A 9,469-nucleotide genomic window follows, 5' to 3' on the forward strand; every position below is an offset into this window, starting at 1 on the left:
GCAGTCACATGCTTAAAATGAGGGTTTCCTAATGTCAAGCCATTGACAGATTCAATAGTTTGTTTTACACTGGGCAGGATGGTGCACACATTGAATAATAGCACTCAGAAGGAAGTTTTACAGAAAATCTGGGCTGTGTAACGAGTTCCAAGCCAGTCAGAACTATATAACCAGAGTCTGTCTGGTAAACAAAAAAGTTAATTCACAAACCGTCAGTCTACAACAGTGACCCATCTGCATTGTACTATGGTGTAATAGTGGCACAAAAGTTTCAGGAGTAACCCACCACTCTCTGATCGGATTTAAGGCCCACTCCATGAGGTGAAACCCATGACTGATACTGATAGGTGGCCAAGGGGTGGAAGGATAGGACGGGGAAGTAGGAGGATCTGGGAGGAAATGAGGGAGGGGAATCCAGGATCAGAATATATTGCATGGAAAAATATTTTTAATAAAAAACCAAATATATAAAATATATAAAATAAAAATGTTAATTCTATGCTACTATTGGTATTTCATTAGCATGGCTATTACTGAATTGGACACTAAGGTGCCAGTTAGAAGAAGAAAAGCCCATGATATATTAGGAAAGCAATGAATTAAATTTCCTAGAATTTAGGGCTGGAGAGATGGTTCAGTGGGTAAGAGTACTTACTGTTCTGCCCAGTGAGCTGAGTTTGAATTCCAGTGCCCATGCTGGTAGCTCAGCTCACAACTGCCTGTGTCTCTGACTCCATGGGATCTGACACCCTCTTCTGGCTTCCCTGCATACTCACACATAAGTGGTGTGCACACATGCAGAAATGAAAATTTTTAAATGAAAAATTCTTAAAAAATTTAAATTTCTTAGAAATCAAATCTACAGGAGAGTTAAAATTTGTTCTTTAAAATTCCTGTCACCTGGATGTGCTGTGTAAGAATAATGATAATTCTGGAATTCTCATTTCTTTAAAAACACGGAAATGTTATAAGAATGAATGTGTTTTCGTTTTAATCCCAGATGTAAGGTTGTGGAGCTCTCTTTGAACTGTCCACATCGGCTGACTGTGATTTGCCTCGTGCTCTAACAGAGGCACAGTTTGGCCAGATGCAGATAGTTTCTGTGGTTGTTAGTCATTTAGGGCAGTTGGTTGTGGATTGTTAGTAGTCATGCCCAGAGAGGAAGAAATTAAATTTAGAGATATCTCCTTCCTCTCTCCTTCTTTCTCTCCTATCTAGTAATAGATGGTGAAAGTGGAGGGATAAGCAGTGGGGAAAAGAACCCACACAGTAGAAAAGACTGGTGGGGTCCAGGCCATGCTCCCGCCAGTGGGGGAGGGGGCACTGCTGACTCAGCACACTGCTCAGCATGAACGAGCAGAAACTGCTCCCAGCTTATTAACTTTGGTCATGTGGCCTAAAACTAACTGTAAGCAGGGTAGCCTCGGATTCATTGCAATGCTCCTGCCTCAGCCTTCCCAGTTCTGGGATCACAGGGATATGCCCCATGTCCACCATGGTTTCTTAGATTATTTTCCCCCTAGTCAAGCAATGTGTAGTGTTATCCTCTTATTCAGATTTCAGTTCATAGAAAAATAAGGTTCAGTGTCTTGAGGGCCACATTTAATAGCTTCATGGACATCCGGTCAACCACACCTAGACACTGGGAACTTTTACAAAGCTATAATAATTTGTGGTAATTTGAGTAGGAAATGTCCTCCATAGGATTGGCCTCAACCTCCTTCTGGTTCTCTATCTCTGCTTCATGCTGATGGTGCAGGATGTGACCTCTCAGCTTCCTGCTCCTGTCACCATGACTGCCTGCTGCCTTGCCTCCACCCCAGGATGGATTCTGACCCTTCTAGAACCATGATACAGGATTAACTCTTTCTACCCTAAGTTGCCTTGGTCCGGATGTTTTATCACAACAACAGAAAACTAAATAATACACAGTTTTTCTTCAATAATAACATTTCAGAGTTGGGGGAAGGAAATTATACTATTGAAAAACAACTTTAAAATATTTAATAGCTCCTTTTTTCTCTCTCTCTACACCAGAGAGTAGTTTCTGCTTCATGGAATTTGTCTGTCTCCGGAACTCTTCAGAAGAATATGAATTACTTTCACATATCTTTCTTTAAAACATACATAGTACATATACACACACATGAGTATGTATTTCTGCTATTAAAAGTTACCTCCTTTGTGCTGGCATTTTTATCATAAAAGGAAAGTTGTAAAATCTTCCTGTCTGCCAAACATTGATCTGAACACTGTGCATATATTTAATCCTCATTATTTTATAAGGAAGTAGAAGTAGTAGTAGTAGTATTCCTAAAATACAAATGAAGCCAGAACACACACTTATAATTTGTTCAGTATCACAGAGATACCAGTCTGCCATAGCAGAGCTCAGAATCCAGATCTCTGAGGTAGGAGTCCATGCCAGGCACATACGCAAAACTAGCAGCATTCAATGTGACCATTTCCTTCAGATATCATTAAGCAAAGTCACAGACAAAAATTTACATAGACATTGCCAAAGGAATGCTGTCACAATTAATTTTGTGTTTACTTGCCAAACAAAAATCTACGTGTTGCTGCAATGGTGTTTGGGGGTAGGGTCAACATTTTAAGTAAAAATAAAGCAGGTTACCCCTTACACTAAGGGTTCTCTAGAGTCACAGACCTTATGGAATGTCTCTATATATTATTAAGGGAAAATATTGGAATGACTTATACCTTGCAGTCCAACAATGGACAGCTGTGAATGGGAGGAAGTCCAAGAGTCTAGTAGTTGCTCAGTCCCATGAGGTGTTTCAATTGGCCTTCTGTATAAGCTGGAATCCCGGAGACTTAGGTTCCAACGGATGTGCTGGCAGTTAAGTGCAAGCAGGCAAAGAAGGAAGCCTTCCTTCTTCCATTGTCCTTATGTGCCTCCACCATCTAAAGGCGTGGCCCAGATTAAAGGTGTGACCATCATGCCTAGACCTAACCTGTTCTTTACTTGGGACTTGCTCTGTCCCAGGCTGGCCTTGAACTCAGAGATCTGCTGGTTTCTGTCTGCTGAAATTAATGGTGTCTACCACCTTGCCTGGGTCGAAGCTTCTCATGTCCACTATGCCTCAAGATCTGAGTCAAAAGCCTATGTCTTCCAGCCTCAAGATCTGGATCATAGGCAAGTCCTCCATTTCTGGATTGTAGTTAGTTCCATAGTCACGCTGACAACTGGAAATAGCCACCATGCCTGTTCAATCAGTGTGAGGCTAGAATAAGAGAAAACAGAGGAGAAATAGTTTGCTGTAGAAAGAGGAAGTTCTTCAGTAGACTGTCTTTGGACTTTATGATGTCAGCTTTCTCCCTGACTGGCTCATACTGTCAGTCTCAACAATCATATAAGCCAATTTCTTATAATGAATGTCTTTGGCTAAATGACAGACAGATAATAGATGATAAGTAGATATACAGATGATAGATAATAAACAATAGACAATAACTGATAGGTGATAAAGACATGATGCATGCATCTCATTAATTATTCTCTGGAGAATCCTGACTCTCTGACTAGATTTCAAGATACAGATTTCAATTAAAAAAAAAAAAAAGTCAAACAGTAGTGGTGCATGCCTTTAATCCCAGCACTTGGGAGGCAGAGGCAGGCAGATTTCTGAGTCTGAGGCCAGCCTGGTCTACAGAGTGAGTTCCAGGACAGCCAGGGCTACACAAAGAAACCCTGTCTCGAAAAATGGGGGGAAAAAAACAGATTTCAAGCAGAAAGAAGGAATATTCAAAATACCACTGAACTTTACAAAACTGACAGACATTTTACATGAATGTGGTCTCTTTTTCCTCATGAATCATATTCCAAAAATAACATGCTTCTAAAAATCCTGGACAGATGATTCGACCCACTATATTTTTATCCTGTAGAAAAGATCAAAAGAAACATTTTGTTTTAACATTACCATAACTGGCTTCTTTCTCTGTTATTTCATTAGAAATGTAGACTGCTCTTGTACTCACTTACGAGAGAAAGTTAATTACTTTACTTATTCAAAGCAGGTTGGAATGCCCCATGATAGGTCCTGCTCCTAGACCCTGACTCTAAAAAACTTTGATGGGAGCCAGACAAGTTAAAATCATTGCCTGATATATTTAAGTCACACCCCAAATTTAAAAGGCACAAAGCACTGCTGTCTAAATCTACAGAAGCATAAGGAAGAGGAGGATACCACGGAAGGCAGAGCACACATTAGGTAGGCACAGAAGGAGTGGATCCGCCCTTTCTCTTGTCTTTTCTGCTGTCTACTCTTCTCTATATGGCTTAAGAACTGTTAATGATTTTACATTAATACACACAAGAAACTTATGCATTCCTAGGTACGTTCATGTTTCCCTTCTGTCTCCTTTGTTGAGCTCTGGAAGGTTGTGAGGTGACAGCATAAGTGGTCCAAATGCAGTTAGTTACGCCTTTACTCTTACAAACTCCAGGTGACTAATGTGTCTTTAACTCCAGTAGCAAACTCGCAGACAAAGGATAATACATTTCCCCATTGGATTTCCAAGCACAGATGCAATCTTGGAGTATGAGATTGCTTAACATAACAAACTCCTACTTTCCCCTTCACTGGATTGGTTTTCCTTGTGAGCCACATTTAAAACTTGTGACTGAGAATGATGAAATTAGTTGACATTATATAGCCCTTCATGTCTATTAGCTCAATCAAAATCAAGTTTAATGACTTGAGGGTATACAAGAACTTAGTTAGAGCTTTCAAACTGGACCACAAGGCAAATTCTCATTTTCATAAAAGTCTTTCTGTCCCTCATTCTTTTTTTCCTTCCATCAGAGAATGACATTGTGGGTGGCAATACTAGAAAAGCAGACATTTTGAGCCAAGATAAGTATGTGACTGACTGGCCAGGGCTACACTGACAACAGTGTAATGTGGTATCTTGCTGTTTAGAATGCACAATAGAACCGGGCAGTGGTGGCACACATAATCCCAGCACTCTGGGAGGCAGAGGCAGGCGGATTTCTGAGTTCGAGGCCAGCCTGGTCTACAGAGTGAGTTCCAGGACAGTTAGGGCTATACTGAGAAACCCTGTCTCAGAAAAACCAAATATAAAAAAAAGCACAACAGCTTGATTGGTTCTTTAGGATTGGACAGGTAACATTCAACAACGCTCAGACTGTTTTATTTGTTGGTCAGTAGGAAAGTGAGATCTGACTTGAGGGAACAGAGTATACAGCTCCTAGTTGTGGGTATTTGAGGGACTACATTGTGTTTTGAAGGAAAACATACCATGTTCATACCCTAGAAAGAAAGCCAAGAGACAATGAGGCCCACCAGCTTCTAAAGTTCTCAGCTAGATTCCAATCCTATGGAGATTCTCACAGAGCTGTGGCCAGGCAGCAAGGGTAGGCTCTGCACCGGTCAGTTTCACTGATGCTTAATAAACTAATGTCTCTTGCTGAAACCATGGCATCTGGGCATCCTTTTCATCATAGAGTGCTTAGAGCGACCTCCCAAAGAAGCAGGAAAGCTCTAACTGGAAAAGGGCAACACTCCCAGTCAATTGTGATATAATTCACAACTAGAGGCCATGTCTGATAATCAAGAAACAGAGACCAAGAAATGAGGCACCATGGACAACCGCTTATGAGAGAAGCTGTTGATATGCTCTATAAGCCCATGTAATGGTCCCATTGGCTTCTTGTCTAGAATTCAACCACCTAGCCACAGCCATCTTCAAGAAAGGATGAGTCATACTACCAGATAAGAATAGAAGTTCAGGGGTTGGAGAGGTGGCTGCCAAATGTAAGATGGAATCTCAAAGTCGTTTGAGTTGCTTCTCCCTGATGGCTGAGGCTGTCGAACATGTCTTCAAGTGCTTCTTGGGCATTTGTGGCCCCTCTATTGAGAATACTCTGTTTAGATCTGTACCCAATTTTTAATTTGAGTTATTTGTTTTCTTCATGTCCAGTTGGGTTTTGTTTTTGTTTCTTTCTTTCTTTCTTTTTTTTTTTTTTTTTTAGATCTTTATATATTTTAGAAAAAATATGGAACAGTTCATGAATTTGCATGTCTTTCTTTCAGGGGCCATTCTAATCATCTCTGTATTGTTCCAATTTTAGTATATGTGATGCTGAATTGAACACTAATTTTTTTTTAAATTTTGAATACAAGTTATTCTGAGAAAGAGGAGATGTCATTCAGGGACAGCGAATACTGTCTCTCAAAATAACCATATTCTCTGTAAGGAACACTGCCTTAAAAACCCTGCTAGATTGGTGTTCCAATCTGTCCACTGGAAGTCTTGCCTGGTTACAGGAGGTGGCCAGTTCAGGCTCTATATCCCCCATTGCTAGGAGTTGTAGTTAGGGTCACTGTAACTTTAATTTTTTTCAAAGCCTATTTTTAATGATGGTTCTTAAATGCTTTACCCTCTCGTTTAGCCCACCACCCACCAGAGGTAGTGGGAAAGAAAGAATACAGGGGAGTGGACTAGTTTAGAAATGGTTCTTTGAAGCAAATCCCATCTGCATTGTCAGGAAGTCAGCAGTTCCGTTCACAGCAGCAGCTCGGTCCACTCACAAACCTTTCAGATACACCAGCAACCCCGTTTGGTAGTGTCAGGATTGCGGCAGGGGTGGCATGACTAGCAGGAACTGCCAGGTACAAGTCAGCAGGAAGAACCTGGAGGGATGCCAGGAGAAGTTCTCTGCTGTGCCACTCTCAGCGAAAATTCGAGACCAACAAGCATTGCACAGCTAGCTCTCTCTATAAGCAAGCCCAGCTCAGCCTCAGTCACTGTCTGTGGAGTTCTATTTATCCTCCCTCCAAACATCATGTGTCCTCCGCCAGTCTGCCTCAGCATGAGTGTCTGTCTCAGCTGACATCACTCTGCCAATCAGCCCGAGTCTGCAGAAACGGCAAGAAACTGCAGCACACCACCAGAAGGTTTTGGTACAGTTTCTCTCTGTGGAGTCCTGACAAATGGAGCTTAACTACACAATGTAAGTTGGACCAATACATGTCTCTTGTTAGCAAAGGAATGTCCTTTCATGTGCTTGCTTTAGCAGAACATCCTCTCTCGGGTGTCTGCTTCAGTAAAACGTTCCTTCACAAGTCTGCCTTAGCCTTTTACCTGTGTCCATTCCTTCACATGTTTGCCCCAGCAAAACACCATCCAACCAACTTTCCAAAGAATCCTTAAGTTTCCACTTCAGGTCACTCTCACAGAGGACTTTCCACTGTCCTAGGTTTCTAACTTGTCCCGCAGATGGCCCTCAATCTAGTTGTCTCTTCCAGTACTCTATCTCTCCATCCTTCCCTCAACCTCACCATTCCTGTTCTCATCTCCTCCCCCGCCCTCCCTCCCTCCCTCCACTCACATGTCTCATCTATTTCCCCTTCTCAGTGAGAGTCAAGCACACACCCCCCCTTGCACCTTCCTTGTTAGGTAGCTTTTTTGTGTCTGTGTTTTGTAGCATGCTTATCCTGTCTTTGTGACTAATATCCACTTACAAGTGAGTACATACCATGTTCATCTTTCTGGGTCTGGGTTACCTCACTCAGGATGATGTTGTCTAGTCCTATCCATTTGCCTACAAATTTTGTTGATATCATTGTTTTTCATAGTTAAGTAGTATTCCATTGTGTAACTATACCACATTTTCTTTATCCATTCTTCAGTTGAGTAACATCTAGGTTGTTTTCAATTTCTAGCTATTACTAATAAAGCTGCTATGAACATAATTGAGTGAGTCTCTTTGTGATATGGTGGGGCATCTTTTTGGGTATATGTTCAGGAGCAGTGTAGCTATGCCTTGAGATAGATCTATTCTCAATTTTCTGAAAAACTACCAAAATAATTTCTAAGGTGGTTGTACCAGTTTGCACCCCCACCAGCAAGGGAAGAGTGTTCCCCTTGCTCCACATCCTTACCACCAACCGAGCTACAAAACCACGATTTGTCCTACCTACAGAATGTGCAGGGGTAAAAGATAGAAAAGATTTGAGGGAAAGGCCAAGCAATAACTAACCTAGCTTGAGGCCCAGGACATGAGAGGGAGCCTACCACCCAGAATGAAGTTACTTTGCTCTATTTGCAGATAGGAGGCCAGTATAACTGTCATAAGAGAGGCTTCAGCCAGGAACCAATAGAAAATGATGCAGAGACACACGGCCAAACGTTAGGTGGAGCTTGGGAAATCCTGTGGAAGATGGGAAAGGAATGATTAAAGGGTCAAGGACGGACACACACACACACACACACACACACACACACACACACACACAGAAAATCAACTGACCTGAACCCATAGGAGTTCATAGAGATGAAACTGCCAACCAGAGAGTGTGCATGGGATGATGGGAATGGACCCTCTGCACATAAGTAACAGCTGTGCGGCTGGGTCTTCCTGTAGGACACCTAAAGCGGGAGCAGGGATTGTCCCTGACTTCATTGCCTGCCTTTGGATCCCTTTCCCCTAACTGGGCTGCCTTGTCTATCCTCAACAGAAGGTGTGCCTAGTCTTACTGCAACTTGATATGCCAAAGCAGGTTGATAACCATTGGAGGCCTCTCTTTTAAGGGGAGGAGGAGTAGGTGGGGGAGGGGAGGGGAAGGGAGAGACTGGGAGGAGAAGAGGGAGGGGAAGCTGCAATGGAATGTAAAGTAAAAAAATTCTCTCTCTCTCTCTCTCTCTCTCTCTCTCTCTCTCTGTCACTCTGTCTCTGTCTCTCATCTGGATGAAAGCTGGGCACTTTTGTTGGTACACTCAGAGCATGGCCCTGCTAGACAAGGCAGTGCATGTTTGCAATCCCAGCAGGGGAGACCTGAGGACTCAGGAGTGAAAGCAAGGCCGTTTTGGAGCTCTGCAGTTCTGAACACAAGCTGCTTTCTCCACTTCCTCCTTGGCTGAATCATCAAGAAGACTCAGCCTCACGAGCCGTCAAGTTCTTATCTCTCCACCTGCTTACATTTGTCTTTTTCTCAAAAACAGAACAACCCTGTGGAGTAGCTTCATCTCTATATTTTATTATACATTGTTTGTTTTAAAGCTTATCAGATACTTTCCTCCTCATAAGATTCAGTTATTGTGTAGATTCACAGTGTCTACCTTGAGTGTCAGCTTTAGGATTTCCTGGAGGAATTAGAACACCTGATTCTCAATTTCATCTTACATTTCATGGGAAATAAAACTTATTTTCCAGAGTTATTTTCAGGTTAAAGTTTTTAAAAAGAGGCTGTAGTCGGGTGGTGGTGACAGTGTACACCTTTGATCCCATGGCTCAGGAGGTAGAGGCAACCAGATCTCTGTGAGTTTGAGGCCAGCCTGGTCTTCAGGGCTAGTTCCAGAACACCCAGGGCTCCATAGAGAAACCCTGCTTCAGAAAAAGAAAGAATGCATCTCTGTCTGTATCTGTTTTTGTGTCTGCATGTTTAGGCATATGGTAGACTTTCTTTTAAAATGTTGCCTA

The 9,469-nt window shown here is 42.2% G+C and overlaps 1 non-coding gene across 1 annotated transcript; it reads right to left on the bottom strand.

Annotated features, from left to right (window-relative positions):
• Nucleotides 1-6,037: 6,037 nt before the first annotated feature.
• Nucleotides 6,038-6,142, bottom strand: LOC127683825 (U6 spliceosomal RNA). Its single transcript, XR_007977627.1, has one exon. It is a non-coding gene; the product is annotated as a U6 spliceosomal RNA (small nuclear RNA).
• Between the last annotated feature and the right edge of the window lie 3,327 nt (nucleotides 6,143-9,469).

Source organism: Apodemus sylvaticus, chromosome 4 (genome assembly GCF_947179515.1).
Source record: "Apodemus sylvaticus chromosome 4, mApoSyl1.1, whole genome shotgun sequence".
Lineage (NCBI taxonomy): Eukaryota > Metazoa > Chordata > Mammalia > Rodentia > Muridae > Apodemus > Apodemus sylvaticus.